This window comes from Convolutriloba macropyga, chromosome 6 (genome assembly GCF_964194025.1).
Source record: "Convolutriloba macropyga chromosome 6, txConMacr16.3, whole genome shotgun sequence".
Lineage (NCBI taxonomy): Eukaryota > Metazoa > Xenacoelomorpha > Acoela > Convolutidae > Convolutriloba > Convolutriloba macropyga.
Window position 1 is genome coordinate 69,677,823 of NC_134473.1, and position 18,965 is coordinate 69,696,787.

At 36.0% G+C, this 18,965-nt stretch overlaps 1 protein-coding gene across 1 annotated transcript in view; it reads right to left on the reverse strand.

Annotated features, from left to right (window-relative positions):
- The window catches only part of LOC142341164 (uncharacterized), a 176,545-nt gene that overhangs the window by 52,539 nt on the left and 105,041 nt on the right, over positions 1 to 18,965 (reverse strand). The window lies entirely within an intron of this gene.

Consider the following 18,965-nt stretch of genomic DNA (forward strand, 5'->3'; position numbering starts at 1 on the left):
AGTGCTTTGGTCCGGTGAAAAAAGTTCGTCAGTTTGTCAAGCTGTTTTTGTCGGTTTTGAACTTTCCCCTAAGTACTTGTCTAGTTTGTTCAGCATTTGAGTTGTCACTCTCTAGGCTTATGTCTACGTCGTAGTCTCCTTATTGCAATGCTAAAAGGTACAGTAAATCATGCAACTCAATGTACATGCATAGGGGCAGTAGTTTCAATTTTGTCAATCTGGTTGTATGGTTCAGTGCTACCCAGAATCCATTTAGTTTCAATTTTTGGACCCTCTCCAGTTCTTGCATGTTCGTTTTATTTGGCATCCATGCCTGAGAAGCGTATGTCGCAATAGGCACAACGTAACCCAAATAGGCGTTTAATTTGGTTATTCTGGAGATAAGATCACTGATGTTACATATTATTTGGAATAACGCGCCGATTGCATTAGTGGCTCTAAAATGAGTTTTCATTCCAGGTTAGATTGTCTTGAACTATGATACCCAGGTCCTTTTGCGAGCTGGTAGGAGTCAGGGGGCTGTCATGGATGGCTGCACGAGTAATTCCCTTGATGTTCAGGACATGTGACTTGTTAAGTTTGGGAGCATTTCATTTTCAGAGAGCCAGGATTCTATTCCTTTGGTTCAAGAGTTCATGTTAGACTAGTTTTGTGTAAAAACTTTAAAGTCATCGGCGTAGCCAAAATTATCAGTTGTTTTTGGTAGCTTGTCCGGTAGATCATTGATGAAGATCAGAAACAGCAAGGGCCCTAGTAGTGAACCTTGAGGCACACCACTTGCGACTTTTCTGTGGCTCGATAGTTCTTTATTAATTTTCATCATTTGTTTTTGTTTGCTTAAGTATAAGCAGATCAGATTAAGCAATTTTCCGCCTACGCCAACGTTTTGTAGCTTTCCCAAGAATTTACTATGTGGGACGATATCAACGGTTTTTGAGAAATCAATGTACAGAACCGCTAACTGTGTGATTGTGTTGTCACGGATATAGTTGTATACTTTATCAGGGAACATTAAAAGTTGTAGAGTCGCGGATCTCTTTCTTCGGAAGCCGAACTGATTAGGGTTATGAGTTCCCTTTAAAAATTCGTAGATCTCAGTTTTTCCAGATTTTTGAGATTTTTTGGATTTTCCAACGATTAAGGTTTCTTTGCTCGCTTCATCGCGTTAAGACATTTGACGAGGGTTGAAGTGTAGCTAGAGTATCATGGCGGCAGTGCAGCGCTGTGCAGAGTAACTATCGGAATGAATCGTTCAAATAGTTTTCCGAACCATTTACATCATTGATTAACAAGTTAATCTGCATTGCTATAGCAATAGGGAATGAAAGGCTCAGCTGCGATTGATTTGTTAAGTCCATCCCAGTCAGCGTTTTTCTAGGCAAGTTTATAGCTGGGTGTTTCAAATTCAATCGTAGGAACAGACTGTGGTATTTCAAATTCAGTTTTGAGTGCTAGATAATGAGATCAAATTTTGCCTGCATTTTTTTATTATCGAGATAATTTTTGTCGATAAGTGCATTGATTGATGCTTTTCGTTTCTGTAACTAATACTACAATCACCTTATCACAGCTGCAGTTGGTTATGTTATAGTTAATTAGACGATCAAGCACTTCTCTTTCGTAGTCGTAGGTTGAGCACATTTGACTCCAGTTTGTGTGGGAGAAATTTTTGTCCCCAGTGATGATCAACTGTTATATACACTCTCCCTCGTTTTTTAGGAGTTCGGGCATTTTTCAATGCTGTTCTCGTTGGTAAACTTCAAAAGATGCAAAACATCATTGAGTTGGAGAAATATGGGAAGAGGCAGCAAACTCAGGAGTCGCAATTGACTATAATATTTGACCTCTTTGTGAATAATGAAACATTATTCAACGCTTTTTAGGTGTTATCAATAATTAGTTTCAGAAATATTTTCCAGAAAGCTTAGTAAATTTATGGGTCCGTAATTCCGGATTGATGCTTTATTGCCATCTTTATACATTGGTGTAACCTCGCTGGTTTTCCTGAGATTTTCCCTCATTGATAAAGGTAATCAATAGGTGTAGCGACTGGAGTAACATGTCTTCAGGAAACGATTATGAGGCAACAGCCCTTGAAAAAATTGTAAATCAAATCTAACCAACTGTGCACGAAGTGAACATGACGAATTTCTCTGCAACGCTCCCAATCGAAAAATCTGCTCAAAAATTAAAGAAAACTTGTGGGAAAAAATGCGCATCGACAACAAAGAGTACTAAAACAGTGTTGACTGAACTCAACTTTTCACAACCACAGCCTACACTTGAAATTCCGCATCAGAACGCTTTTAGACGTAAAAACTGGGAAGGACTAAACAACGCAACAAATTCAGACCCCGTCAACTCCTACAGTTTTAGTAACGTGGACGAACTCGTGAAGCATTGGTGCAAGTGGTCGTCAGGAAAAAAATGACAAATACATCTCTAGGTTTCGAGTGACAGAACTTCTTTACCTCCCTGGATATCCAGGTCGACATCCTTATTGATGATTAAATTGAAATCTCTGCGTAAAAAACCCGAAAATCTAAAGCGTCTACTTGACTATTTAAATTAAAACGTTTGGAAATAGAGCTTGAAATCAGAAGTAGAAGACTCAGCAGTCTTCGAAGAGAACGTGTTCAAAACTCGTCAATTCAGTGAAAAACGAAAATACCTAAAACACATTAGGAGAAATTAAAAACAAGGAACACAAGGAACATTAAAAGTTGTCGAGTCGCGGATCACTTTCTTCGGAAGCCGATCTTATTGGTGTTAAGAGTTCCCTTTACAAATTCGTAGATCTCGTCAAATAGTATGTTTTCAAAGACTTTTGAGATACAGCAGAGTAAGTTGATCGGCCGGTAGATACGTCTGCTCTATTTCCCTCTTCAAAGACGGTGGTCACTTGACAGAGTTTTCACTGTGTGGGATATTTTCTGTTGTTGAATCAAGTTTAAAAGATTAGGGCTAGGGTTTTTCCGATTGTTGGGTGACTTTTTTGCAGAACAAGAACAAGGTTTCCAATTCTGTCTGGCCCAGTTGATTTGCCATTTTTTTCAACTTTTCAGAGCAAGGTATTTTTTAAATTCTAGACAATTCACTGTGTTTAGTGAGGCATTTTTGCTTGTAATCCGAATTTTGTCTTGATCAATAGAGACACTGACAAAATTCCGCTTTATCTTTGTCGCAAATCGCTGCGCTAGATTCGACTTTTACAAGTTGAGGAATTTTTGCAAATTTTTTGATCAACTTAAGGTTTTTTTTGGACTTTGCTGAATGTGCGCCCTTCAAAAACTGTTGTTTCAAAGTCCTTAAGGTCACCCTTTGCGCTAGATTTTATCAGTTGCTCCAGATTTTTGAGATTTAATGGATTTTCCAACGATTAATGTTTCTTTGCCCGCTTCACCGCTTTAAGACATTTGACGAGGTTTGAAGTGTAGCTAGAGTACCATGGCGGCAGTGCAGCGCGGTGCTGAGTAACTATCGGAATGAATCGTTGAAATAGTTTTCAGAACCATTTATATCATTGATTTACAAGTTCATCTACATTGCTATAGCAATAGGGAATGAAAGGCTCAGCTGCGATTGATTTGTTAAGTCCATCCCAGTCAGCTTTTTTTAGGCAAGTTTATAGCCGGGTGTTTCAAATTCAATCGTAGGAACAGATTGTGGTGTTTCAAATTTAATTTTGATTGCTAGATGATCAGAGCAAACTTTGCAACGATATTGTATTCTCGAGATAGTTGGTGTTGATAAGTGCATTGATTGATGTTTTTCGTTTTCATGAACTAGTACTCCATCCAGCTTATCACAGCTGCAGTTGGTAATGCTACAGTTAATCAAACATTCAAGCACTTCTGTTTCGTAGTCCTTTGTTGAGCACATTTGACTCCAGTTTGTGTGGAAGAATTTTTTGTTTCCATTGATGATCAACAGCTATATACCTTCTCCCCCGTTTTTTAGGAGTTCGGGCATTTTTCAATGCTGTTCTCGTTGGTAAACTTCAAAAGATGCAAAACATCATTGAGTTGGAGAAATATGGGAAGAGGCAGCAGACTCGGGAGTCGCAGTTGATTATCATTATTGAGCTCTTTGTGAATAATGAAACATGATTCACCGCTTTATAGGTATTATCGGTAATTAATTTTACAAATAGTTTCCAGAGAGCTTAGTAAATTTATGGTTCTGAATTCAAGATTGACACTTTATTGCCATCTTTATAGATTGGTGTAACCTCGCTGGTTTTCTTGATATTTTTCCTAATTGATAAAGTCAATAAATAGGTGTAGCGACTATATTAACACGTCTTCAAGAATCGATTGTGAGGCGACACCCATTGAAAAAAGTGTCAATCAAATCTAACCAACTGTGCACGAAGTGAACATGACGAATTTCTCTGCAACGCTCCCAATCAAAAAATCTGCTCGAAAATTAAAGAAAACTTCTGGGAAAAAATGCGCATCGACAACAAAGAGTACTAAACCAGTGTTGACTGAACTCAACTTTTCACAACCACAGCCTACACTTGAACTTCCGCATCAGAACGCTTTTAGACGTAAAAACTGGGAAGGACTAAGCAACACAACAAATTCAGACCCCGTCAACTCCTACTGTTTTAGTAACGTGGACGAACTCGTGAAGCATTGGTGCGAGTGGTCGTCAGGAAAAAAATGACAAATACATCTCTAGGTTTCGAGTCACAGGACTTCTTTACCTCCCTGGATTTCCAACTTGACATCCTTCTTGATGAATAAATTGAAATCTCTGCGTAAAAGACCCGAAAATCTAAAGCGCCTACTCGACTACTTAAATTAAAACGTTTGGAAATAGAGATTGAAATCAGAAGTAGAAGACTCGGCAGTCTTCGAAGAAAACGTGTTCAAAACTCGTCAATTCAGTGAAAAACAAAAATACCTAAAACACATTAGGCGAAATTAAGAACAAGGAGCACAAGGAACATTAAAAGTTGTCGAGTCGCGGATCACTTTCTTCGGAAGCCGAACTTATTAGGGTTAAGAGTTCCCTTTTCAAATTCATAGATCTCGTCAAATATTATGTTTTCAAAGACTTTTGAGATATAGCAGAGTAGGTTGATCGGCCGGCAGCAACATACGTCTGCTCTATTTTCCTCTTTAAAGATGGGGGTCACTTAACAGAGTTTGCACTTTGTGGGATATTTTCTCTTGTTGACACAAGTTTGAAAGATTAGGGCTAGGACTTTCCGACTGTTGGGTGTCACTTTTGCAGAACAATTTTTCCGATTCTGTCTGGCGCAGTTGATTTGCCTTATTTTAGATTTTCAAAGCAAGGCATATTTTATTTCTAGACAATTTACTGTGTTCAGTGAGGAATTTTTGCTTGGAATCCGAATTTCGTCTTGATCAATAAAAACAATGACAAAGTATTTGTTGACAAGTTCTGCTTTATTGGTGCGCAAATCGCTGCGCTAGGTTCGAGTTTTACAAGTTGAGGAAAAATTGCAGATTTTTTTATCGACCTAAGGTATTTTTGGATTTTCCTGAATTAGCGCCTTTCAAAAACTGTTGTTTCATAGTCTTTAAGGTCATGCTTTGCGCTACATTTTATCAATTGCTCCATTTTTTTGAGTTTTTTTGTGTTTTCCAATGACTTAGGTTCCTTTGCTCGCTTCATCGTGTTAAGACGTTTGACAAGGTTTGAAGTGTAGCTAGAGTACAATGGCGGCAGTGCATTGTGGTGCTGAGTAACTATCGGAATGTGTCGTTCAATAAGTTTCCAGAACCAATTATACCATTGATTTACAAGTTCATCTACATTGCTATAGCAATAGGGAATGAAAGGCTCAGCTGCAATTGCTTTGTTAATTCCATCCCAGTCAGCTTTTTTTAGAAGAGTTTACAGCTGGGTGTTTCAACTTCAGTCGTAGGAACTGATTGTGGTATTTCAAATTCAATTTTGAGTGCTAGATAATCAGAGGAACACATTTGACTCATTTGACAGGTTGAGCACATTTGACTCCACTTCATGTGGAAGAAATTTTTGTCTCCATTGATGATCAACAGCTATATACCTTCTCCCTCGTTTTTTAGGAGTTCGGGCATTTTTCAATGCTGTTCTCGTTGGTAAACTTCAAAAGATGCAAAACATCATTGAGTTGGAGAAATATGGGAAGAGGCAGCAAACTCAGGAGTTGCAGTTGATTATCATATTTGGCCTCTTTGTGAATAATGAAACATGATTTACCGCTTTATAGGTATTATCGATAATTAGTTTTACAAATACTTTCCAGAGAGCTTAATAAACTTATGGGTCTGTAATTCGAGATTGATGCTCTATTGCCATCTTTATAGATTGGTGTAACCTTGCTGATTTTCCTAATACTTCTCTTCATTGATAAAGGTAATAAATAGGTGTAGCGACTGAAGTAACATGTCTTGAAAAAACGATTATGAGGCGACAGCCATTGAAAAACTTGTGAATCTAAATCTAATCATTTTTGAACCAAATGGACTTGAAGAATTTCTCTGCAACGCTCCCAATCGAATAATCTGCTCAAACATTAATGAAAACCTTTGCGAAAAATTGCGCATCGACAACGAAGAGTATTAAACCAGTGTTGACTGAACTCAACTTTTCACGACCACAGCCTACACCTGAAATTCTGCATCAGTGCGCTTTTAAACTTACAAACTGGGAAGGGTTAAACAACGCATCAAATTCAGACCCCTTCAACCCCTACTGTTTTAGTTACGTGGACGAACTCGTGAATCACTGGTACGATTGGTTGTCGGAAAAAAATGACAAATACATCCTTAGGGTTACGAGTCACAGAGCTTCTTTGCCTCGCTGGATATCCAGCTCAACCTCCTTCTTGACGAAAAAACTGAAATCTCTCCAGAAAAAACCCGAAAATCTGAAACGTCTTTTTAACTACTTAATTAAAACGTATGGAAAAGGAGATTGAAACCAGAAGTACAAGACTCAGCAGTCTTCGAAAAAAAAAACGTTTTCAAAAGTCGTCAATTCAGTGAAGAACAAAATACCTAAAACACATTAGGAAAAATCCCTCGATACCACCAACAGTAGAACTCAATAACACAGGAACACAACTAGTTTGAAAAGCTAACTTTTTCAACACTTACTTCTATAGCGTCTTCAATGAAGATGAAACAGAATTGAACCTGGGTTAAACAAACGAATTAATAAATCCAAAAATCAAACCACTGGAAACAAAAAAGTGTAAGCCCGAAACATCCAAGAAATTCTGTAATCCCTTCAAGTTAATATATGCACCAGACCGGACAAACTTGTTAACAATATACTTAAGGCATGTAGAGAGTCAGTCAGTAAACCTGTTTCGTTTATCTCCTAAACAAATGGTCACACCTCACTAATGGTTATACTCCCAAGTAACCACAATTTTCAAAGAGGGAAACAAAGCCGAGGCAAATTGTTACAGACCCATAAGTCTAAGGTGTTACTGCTCCTAGGTATTCGAAAAGTTCATCTTTGACTCCAATTATGAAATCGTAAAATCTTACCTGCACAAAAACCAATTTGGTTTTCGGAAGCATTGATCCACTACCTTAAAGCTCTTACTTTTCCTTGAAGCCATTTACGAACTAATTGATTTGCCAGACATTAAAGAACTTGCTACCCTTTAACTTGATTTTGAAAAAGCGTTTGATGGCGTGTCGCGAGACAAATTTGTCAGGAAAAAAGTTTCTTTGGAATAGACGGATAACTGCTAAATATAATGAAATCGTATTTAATCTGTAGAAAACAGGCCGTGAAACTGAATAACAGCCTCTCCAGAACAGAACCAGTTAGCAGCGGGGTTCCCCAAGGATCAAAACTTGACCTCCTCTGTTTCATTCTGTTCATAAACGACTTACCTACTGCTCTCGAAAAAGAGACCAGCTTTGGAAATGCCGATGATGTTAACGCAAGCGTCTCCAGTCAGAATTAATTAAACGAGACAACTCGAAACGGATCTACTCTTTTTCGCCCCCCCCCCCGTGTTTTTTTATGACCCCCATTACAAATTATTTTTTGTTATATAGTACGTTATTATGTAAAAAAAAGCGCGTGCGCCTGGGGGTCATGATCAATTATGCTTATTAAGCTGGGGGGCAAACAGAATAGATCCTTCTAAACATAGATAAATGGCTTTCCGAAAATCAAATGGAACCGAATCTCAAAAAGAATCATTTACATCGCTTCAAAGGAGATTTCAAAGCAAAACTCTTTTACTTTGAAATTAACAACTGCACTTCGCAACGTGATCTAGGTCTGATTGTAGCAAAAAACATAAAGTGGAACTCAAACTGCGAATAAAGATCAACCAATGTCGTTAGGGCCTTCTCTCAAATCAAACGCGACCTCTCAAACATTTGTAACTAGACAAATGAATTGGACGCGTACATGGTTACGTAGTTTCAACTGTCACCCTCGCATCACAGGTATGAATGCCCTCCCAGACAAACATGTTACATACTGGAAAAGTTCAGAAACGGGCAAAAAAGCATTCTCTGCTCAAATGAAAGCTAGAGAGTTGGATTGATCAACTTTAAACTTCTACACCTGCGTCTTTATGTTGAACTACACAACCTACTTTATATCCTGGCAATCAAGTGGGGTTGTATGAAACTAAATTAGATCTCCGAAAACAGCTCCCTGAGAAGATACAAGGGGAGAATTCAAATTTCCAAGAAGCCTTTTTACAAAAAACCGACAAAAAACTTTTTGCGTAGAACTAAGTCTGTTTACAATCTAGGTATTAGGGTATAAGGGTATTCAAAGTCTACATAAAGTACCCAAATAAACAAACGTTGCTGAGGATTTATTACAAATTCTTCGAAAAGTTCTTCACCGAAAACAATAAATGGAGTATACTCTGCAGATGTGAATATTGCAATCACCTGACAAAACTAAACTGAAACCCACAAACTGACTTTGAAACATGGATGAAAACTCTTGCGCAATTGGTCTATAGCTTTATCTGCTACGGCATAACAAGTTCTCTAACAGGTTCTCTATGCCATCCGGTCTTTTTTCATTTATTGACATGTAATTTTTCCATGATGTTAATGATACCAGTAATGGAAAACTGATACTTGTTTAGTTTTTTTGCAACGTCTGACTGGGCGAGAGCTTGTTCGAACTTTCGATTAAATACATATTAAAAGAATGGACTATAAAATTCTGCTTTTTCTGCATATAAAGATTCTACTTTTTCTCCGAAATGTATTTTTTTTTTGGCAAAAGTTGAGGAGGCGAGAGCTTTTTCGGACTTTGGATTAAAAACAGATCGAAAAAATTAACTGAAAAATTTTCATTAGAGATGCATTTTGCTTGAAAACGATGGACATTTTTGAATTGTTGTGAGATATTTTTAAATTTTGCTAAGCTGTCGAGAGCCAAAAAATAACCGATTCAAATTATTCCTGATAATCTCGAGTACTTTGGTGGATTTGATGTTCAAGAGCAAATATTTTATCTAGCGCGCTTCTCGACGGTGCTTTGGATTTGCTCGCTTTTGAGCGAAAATTTTTCAGTCATTTAAAAATATGAGAAGTGGAATTTGATAACCAAGGTGGGAGCCAAGCTTGTTTTGTTGTACGCAATTATTTCAGACTTGTTGTAAGGCGTTTATTACCTCGAAGCGAAAATTTATAAACAGGGGAGTGGTCATATGCATAAATGTTTCGCAACAGACTCATCGAAAAATAGCTTGTTTTTTGAGACTGGCTTGTTGATATTTGCGCAGTTGATGCTAATATATTCTTGAGGCTGATTATTGTTTACAATTATTTTGGTTCCCGGGCCGAGGTGTCAACGCTAAAAAACGCAAAATTATGTAAGATTGGCGTTGAATTTTGGCGTAGATCTTACATATTTAGCGTTGAATTTTAGCGTAGATCTTACATATTTAGCGTTGAATTTAGCGTAGATCTTACATAAATTCAACGCATTCAACGCCAATCTTACATAATTTTGCGTTGAATTTTGGCGTAGATCTTACATATTTAGCGTTGAATTTTAGCGTAGATCTTACATATTTAGCGTTGAATTTAGCGTAGATCTTACATAAATTCAACGCATTCAACGCCAATCTTACATAATTTTGCGTTGAATTTTGGCGTAGATCTTACATATTTTGCGTTGAATTTTAGCGTAGATTTTACATATTTAGCGTTGAATTTAGCGTAGATCTTACATAAATTCAACGCATTCAACGCCAATCTTACATAATTTTGCGTTGAATTTCGGAGTAGATGTTACACATTTAGCGTTGAAATTTAGCGTAGATCTTACATATTTAGCGTTGAATTTAGCGTAGATCTTACATAAATTCAACGCATTCAACGGCAATCTTACATATTTTGCGTTGAAATTTGTCGTAGATCTTACATTTTTAGCGTTGAATTTTAGCGTAGATCTTACATATTTAGCGTTGAATTTAGCGTAGATCTTACATGAATTCAACGCATTCAACGCCAATCTTACATAATTTTGCGTTGAATTTTGGCGTAGATCTTACATATTTAGCGTTGAATTTTAGCGGAGATCTTACATATTTATCGTTGAATTTAGCGTAGATCTTACATAAATTCAACGCATTCAACGCCAATCTTACATAATTTTGCGTTGAATTTTGGCGTAGATCTTACATACTTAGCGTTGAATTTTAGCGTAGATCTTACATTTTTAGCGTTGTATCTAGCGTAGATCTCCCATAAATTCAACGCTTTCAACACCAATCTTGCATATTTTGCGTAGAATTTTGGCTGAGATCTTACAAATTTAAGGTTGAATTTTTTGAATTCCATATCAGACCACTTTATGATTTCAAAAGTTTTTCAAGTTTTTTTTTTCAAAAAGTCAATTTTTTCACTGTTTCGACCCCAATACTTCACAGGTGAGAGACGCGAAGTCAGCAAAAAAACCACTTTTTAGTGCTCTTTTATAGTTCAAAATCCATTTGAGACCATTTTACGACTTCAGAACTTTTCCAGGTTTTTTTTCGAAAAATCATTTTCACTGTTTCGACCCCTATGCTGCAAAGGTGAGAAACGTGAAAACAGAGAAAAATCATTTTTTAGTGCTCTTTTTTAGTGCAAAATCCAATTGAGAGTTCCAAAAAGTTAATATTTCAAAAAGTTAATTTTTTAACTGTTTCGACCCTATTCTGCACAATTGAGAAAAATGAAGTCAGCAAAAAATAACCATTTGCTCTCCTACGGTGCAAAAACCATTTCAGACCATTTTGGGAATTCAAATTTTTTTCAAAACTTAAAAAAAATTAAATTTTTCCCAGTACTTCTCTCATGATAAATGCGTTGAATACGTTGAAGTTATGTAAGATCTCGGCTAAATTCAACGAAAAATATGTAAGATCTAGGCTAAATTCAACGAAATATATGCAAGTTCTACGCTAAATTCAATGCAAAATATGTAAGGTCTACGCTAAAGTCAACGCAAAATATGTAAGATCTACGCTAAATTCAACGCAAAATATGTAAGATCTACGCTTTATAAGGATTGCGGCTCTTAAGTAAACCAAGGTACGGTGGCGCAAAGGTAGAAGAGGCGACAAGTAAACAGGAGGTCAGTGGTTCGAGTCCCATACCCAGAGTTCTACGCGTTGATTTTTTGTAAGATCAACGCTAAATTCAACGCAAAAATATGTAAGATCTACGCTAAATTCAACGCTAATTATGTAAGATCTACGCTAAATTCAACGCTAAATATGTAAGATCAGCGGCAACTAGCGTTGACAAGTTGGAAAATTCACCGCCATTTCTTACATAATTTTGCGCTGAATGCGTTGAATTTTTGTCTTTAAATTCAACGCATTCAACGCAAAATTATGTAAGAAAATTGCGGTGAATTTTCCGACTTGTCAACGCTAGTTGCCGCTGATCTTATATAATTTTGGCCAAATTCCTCGGCCCGGGTTTTATTCATTTCAGTTTTCATTGGGAGCAATCAATTTATTGTTTTTTGGAATCATTATTGGGGTTGCTATTGAAATTGCTATTTAATACTGTTGAAATAATACTAGTACCGGCATTTATTTTTTAATGTGTTATGGGAAACCTTTTGAATGATACTTGTACCAGGGTCACTGTTTTAGAGAGGTTGTGTAAAACTTAGGTAGCCAACCCTGGGACCGGATGTTTCAAGCCAGAAAAAAAAGAAAATAACCAAAGAAAATAACCAAGTTTATCTTTGGATCCGATACCGGAACCATCGGCTCTAATCTCCAGTGCAACCAAACTTAAACTCACTGTCCCTTTTATGTTTGAAGAAGGTATTGGTTGTCAATTTCACTGCTGAATATGTTTCGAAGAGTTTTGATCTTTTGTTTCGAGCCAATCGGGCAGTCGAGACAATCTTCTCGAGGCGCGGAATTGGCAAGTCGACTTGACCTTGGGATCCATTAGATTGGCGTTGTTATAGATTGGCATATACTGAGCGAGAGAGCTTCCGTTTTGCATTTAATCTTTATGGCTTCTGGCCTATTTTAATCGCCTATTTTTCAGTTCTTCAACTCAATTTCATCTTTTTTGGGGTTTCGATTCCAAATCTACGTACCGCTCTCCAGATAATTTTGTTTTCTTCGAGGAAATGTTTGAGGAAGAAATCCCAGTGAATCTTTTGAACAGTTGCTTTGTTGATTTCAAATTGGTAGTTCCAAAAGCTTTCGTACACTCAAGGAGTGTAGTTGTACAGCAGTCTGTTCTTCAAAATAATCTGTTCTTCAAAAAAATCAAGGCAAAGAAAAATTGTCAGACTATAAAACTTCTTCTAAGGATGACTCTGCGAAAACTTTTGGTAACAGCAAAATACATTTATCAGCAATGAAGAAATGAAGGTTTTGTATGGTTATCTTAATGGTTATCTTACTAACAAATGGTAATCTTAATATAATCAGGTTTCTTTCATAATCATGTTTCATGGAAAGGTTTCTTTTGCGCTTTATTGACAGCTTCAACTTGGAACCGCTCAAAGAGAGGGGATTTTTGTAAAGTTTAAAACAATTCATTGTTTGATTCAACGATTCAAATTCTAGCCATGATCGAATTATTCGAAAACGTTGTGAGTTCTTTAGTAACGCTCTTTGAGTGAAGAAATAACATTGAAGGAGCAGGATCCGTTCTATATGTTCATAAAAGTTCCAAGTTGGTAGCAACATTAACTGAGCTTTCTTTTTTGAAAAGAAGAAGTTCCTGTGTTAAAAGAGGGTCAAAGTGTTCTTTTTTAGGTTTTCAACTTTGTTACTAAAACTTTATATCATAAACATACGATAACTGCATGCAACTCTTTATGCGAAAAACGTAGTCAAGTTGGAAGTTTATACAATATGGAGAGACCTTGAAGAGATTGAATCATGAAATATATCAATGGCCAATGAACAATGACTTAAATAAATGCTAGACCATGCTTTTGTCTACACAATGTCTATGGAGATTGTGAGTTGGCTAGAAGGGCATTTTTGGTTTACCCTTCAACTCCCAAAAACCTGGGAGTCCAAGTGATACGTGCAACTTGTCGAAATTTAAAATGTCCTATTTCTGTAGTTTTGCCAACCGAAAGAGTTGACAGATGCAATTGTTTTTTCTTACCATGTTAAACTATTAATTCTGTTTAGAACTACCCATTTCTGTATTTTCAAAACCGCAGAGACGAAAAAAAATCCATTTCCCTGAGATGAGAACCAAACTCATTAAATTTACTATTGAAAAATAAAGATCCTTTCAATTTTAGTCCTTATGTTGACAGTTCAGATAGTTTCAACGATTTGAGGTTATTTAAAAGGCTGAAGAGCTATCCAATCGAACTTTAGAAATTTACATTTAAAATTGCAATTGATTCTCGAGTGACCAAAGTTGAAATACCAAAGTTGCAAAAAAGCCTTTTCATTACGCATGAAAATCTTTTGCAATTCTCATTTTATTTTATAACCGGGAAAAAATGAGCACTTTTGCGGGCAAATTGGGATCATTTTAAGTTATTTGCTTTACAGCGAATCACAAAAAAATCTTTTTGAGTACAACAGAAATTCATGAATTATCTCATGGCTGCGTGTATTTCACTGAAAGCATCATTGTTGATAAAAACAATTAAAATATTTCCAAAATACAGTAAAAAAAACTGAAGTAAAAACAATATCAAGTGATGTATTTGGTTTTTAGAAGCATCTAAACTCGAGTTCAAAGAGTTTGTCCTGTGAGGCGGCATTTACCATGTATGAAGCGGCATATACTCTTAAAGTGAGCAACGTACATGATGTTGTCCTTTTTAATACAAAAAAATCAATACTACTAAAATTGGTATAACCTTTGGACAAGGGAACTTGTAGAAACGTTTGGCATTACAAACATTTTACCATAGCAGGTTTTAGAGGTAATACCTTTAAGGTCAACAACTGCGTCACGGAAAAAGTTTCTACGACAGGTGAGTGAAACCACTTACCATGAGGACCCGAGACAAATCTTCAAGAAAAACTATAAGCACAGAGATGCTATGTATGCTGAGTGATTTGGGTGGGTTTCATCTACAAGAGAAAAAATATTAGAAATGGGGCAATCAGTGTAAAAATTTACATTGGAAAGATTTTAGTGAAAGCTGGTACAAAGAAAACCTAAGTATTCCGAAATAGGGTGTTAAAATTTACATTGGAAAGATTTTAGTGAAAACTGCTACAAAGAAAACCTAAGTTTCAAAGATCACTTAAGTTTTTCAAAGAACTGTTTTCATCAAAACCAGCTATTTTGAGGACAGTATATTGATTTCTTTGAAAATCAAAGGCAAAGAAAATTTGTCAGATTATAAAACTTCTTTTAAAGATGACTCTGATTAACTGAGCCTTCTTTTTGAACAGAAGAAGTTCCTGTGTTAAAAGAGGGTTAAAATGTTCTTTTTTAGGTTTTCAACTCTTTCACTAAAACTTTTTATCATAAACATACGATAACTGCATGCAACTCACTATGCGAAAAACGTAGTCCAATTGGATGTTTAAACAACATGGAGAGATCTTGAAGAGATTGAATCATGAAATATATCAATGGCCAATGAACAATGACTTAAATAAATGCTAGACCTTGCTCCTGTCTACACAATGTCTCTGGAAATTGTGATTTGGCTAGAAGGGCATTTTTGATTTGCCCTTCAACTCCCAAAAATCTGGGAGTCCAAGTGATACGTTCAACTTGTCGAAAATAAAAATGTCCTATTTCTGCAGTTATGCCAACCGCAAGAGTTGCCAGATGCAATTGTTTTTTCTTATCATGTTAAACTGATAATTCTGTTTAGAACTACCCATTTCTGTATTTTCAAAACCGCAGAGACGCAAAAAATCCAGTTCCCCGAGATGAGAACCAAACTCACTAAATTCACTATTGAAAAATAAAGATCCATTCAATTTTAGTCCTGATGTTGACAGTTCAGACAGTTTCAACGATTTGAGGTTATTTAAAAAGCTGAAGAGCTATCCAATCGAACTTTAAAAATTTACCTTTGAAATTGCAAATTATTCTCCAGTGACCAAAGTTGCAATACCAAAGTTGCAATAAAGTCTTTTCATTACGCATGAAAATTTTTGGCAATTCTCATTTTATTTTGAACCCGTGAAAAAATGAGCACTTTTGTGGGCAAATTGGGATCATTTTAAAGTTATTTGCTTTACAGCGAATCACAAAAAAATCATTTTAAGTACAGCAGAAGTTCATGAACTGTCTCATGGGTGCGTATATTTCATTGAAAGCATCATTGTTGATAAAAGCAATTAAAATGTTTCAAAAATACATTAAAACAAACCTGAAGTAAAAACAATATCAAGTGATGCATTTGGTTTTGAGAAGCATCTGAACTCGAGTTCAAAGAGTTTGTCCTGTGAGGCGGCATTTACCATGTATGAAGCGGCAAATACTCTTTAACTGAGCAACGTACATGACGTTGTCCGTTTTAACACAAAAAATCAAGACTACTAAAATCGGTATAACATTTGGACAAGGAACTTGTAGAAACGTTTGGCATTACAAACATTTTACCATAGCAGGTTTTAGATAGAGATGATTTACCGTAGAGGTAATACCTTTAAAGTCAAAAGCTGCGTAACGGAAAAAGTTTTTTGACGGGTGAGCGAAACCACTTACGATGAGGACCAGAGACAAATCTTCATGAAAAACTATAAGCGCAAAGATGCTATGTATGCTGAGTGCTTTGAGTGGGTTTCATCTCCAGGAGAAGAAAGTATTAGAAATAGGGCAATCAGTGTAAAATTTTACATTGGAAAGACTTTGGTGAAAACTGCTACAAAGAAAACATAAGTATTCCGAATTAGGGTGTAAAAATTTACATTGATTGGAAAGGTTTTAGTGAAAACTGTGGAGCTGAAATCTTAGTGAAAGTTTCAAAGTTTCAAATTTTAGTGATCTTAGTGAAAGTTTCAAAGATCCCTTAGGTTTCTCAAAGAACTGTTTTCAACAAAACCAACTATGTTGAGGACAACATATAGATTTCTTTGAAAATCAAAGCAAAGAAAAATTGTCAGACTATAAAACTTCTTTTAAGGATGACTCTGCAAAAATTTTTGGTAACAACAAAATACCCTTATCAGCATTGAAAAAATGAGGTTTTTGTATGGTTATCTTACTAACAAATGGTAATCCTAATATAATCAGATTTCTTTCAAAATAATGTTTCATGGAAAGGTTCCTTTTGCGCTTCATTGACAGCTTCAACATCGAACTGCTCAAAGAGAGGGGATTTTTGTAAAAATTAAAACACTTCAATGTGTGACTCAACGGTTCAAGATCTAGCCATAATCGAAATATTCGAAAACGTTGTGGGGGTTTCAGTAACGCTCTTTGAGTGAAGAAATAACATTGAAGAAGCAGGATTCGTCCTATATGTTCATAAAAGTTTCAAGATGTTAGCAACATTAACTGAGATTTTTTTTGAACAGAAGAAGTTCCTGTGTTAAAAGAGGGCCAGATCTTTTTTTCAGTTATTTCAACTCCCTTACTAGAGCTATATATCATAAACATACGGTAACTGCATGCAACCCGCTGTGGGAAAAAAGTCAACAAATTGGAAGTTTTTACCAATAGGGCACTGGAGAAATTCAATAATAAAATATTTTAACGGTAAATGAACAATAATTTAAATGCTACCTACATCGTAGCTTTCTCTGAACGTCAGATTTGAAGAAAAATCAAATTGATCGAACAAGTGAAATCAACAACCAGTTTCAACAGTAAATTTATCTAGCAAATGGAAAATCAACTTTTAAACGTTGAGAAACCAAAATCTTTTACTATTGATTAAAAGCAAAAGTAAATTTTGCGCCAGAGTGATTCTTGGAATGTTATATCCGAGATCTCCCTGAAAAAATATAGCGTAGTTTCCTGCCTATCCCAGGCTCCAAATGTGTCTACATTCAAGCTCCCGGCAATGAATTGACTTTTTGCAGCAAGATTTGGAAGATTTTAAATTCAAGACAGCTGAAAAGAGCAAATCCACCGAAAAACTGGAGAAGTAAAGCGCCCAATTGCGGTCAAAGCATTGACAACTCGAACATTGTAACAATTATCTGTCAGAGAAAAAATATTTTCATTAATAGAGAAAAGGATTCACTGTAAAACCAGAACGCTAAGACAAAGGCCAGTGAGAAATATATTTTCCAGACTCAAAACCTTATATTAATGATTTTGTGTACCACGTTTTAAGAGATCTGGTTTTAAGTTCAGCTTCTAAAGAACAATACACGAAACATTTCCACAAAATGAGCCTTTTGAGGCACCCTGATGCTGGTGGAGATAAAAGCTTCTTCAAGACTATCAAATTGACATAGCAAACTCTGACCAATGATAGCAGGCGAGAAGAGTACAATATATTTGAGGCTTGAAGAAGCAGAAAAAATTATGAACGGTGAAAACTGATATAGAACAGTTCCTATAAAAATTATATACTTTTTATATATTCAGACGTTCATGTAACAATATTTGTATATGAATTTTTTTGTTTGAGTGAATGCTACACTCTAATTTTATTAAGAGTGGGGCAGTGCGAGTGTATTTAAAAAACTTTCAAGGTCAAAAAAATAGTTTAAAAATTCAGTTATTTTACAGTTTATGGCTGAAAAAAAGTTGATAGGTGTCAAAAAAACAAAATAGACACTTGATTAGACAAATTTTGGGCTTCGAGCAACATCAAGGAATCTGACATACCATTGTTGATTAGACTAATTTACCACGGTATAAAAACCAATGATTCATACTGACCAAAGTAGGAATTTTTTTCCTTCATTGAATATCATTCCTTCATCCCAGCTAACCATTCCAGCAAATCCTATTTTATATAGCTTCTGCATAGCCTCTTTTTTATTCAAATTTTCTTTGTAGTTTTACAAACTACCACGCTCAATTATTTTTTTACATATATAATATATTGCGCACGGGCGGCTGCTATTCTCCACGAGGCAGGAAACCCTGCTTGCCTCGTGCTGTTTAGGGAAAGAAAACAGGGAAAGATAAATTAAGAGATATCTCTCAGGCTCAAGAGAATTGTATTGCAACGGGCCAGGTTTTATGGACTTGCCAAGGGACATATAAACTGTACCCGAAGCGGCTCGTGCGCAAATTTATTATATCTGTAAATAATTGAGCGTAGTACTTTGTGAAACTACAAAGAGATTGAATTAAAAAGTTTCGACCTGCTCTGTCAATAGCAGTAACGAGAACCTCAATAAATTTCTCTCTCCGTTTTTCCAGAGGTTACCAGGGACACCACTGAAACGCCCCTGAGATTAATATATCTGCTAAGAAGAGCCTTTTGAGACTATCCGTAACGATTGCTGACTTTAAACGAAAAAAAATTGTACACTCAATCGAACGGTTTAGCCATGGGTGCATCACTGGCGGTTATTTTGGCAAGTTTGTGGATGAAAGCTATTGAAAATTCCTTGCAGAAACTAAATG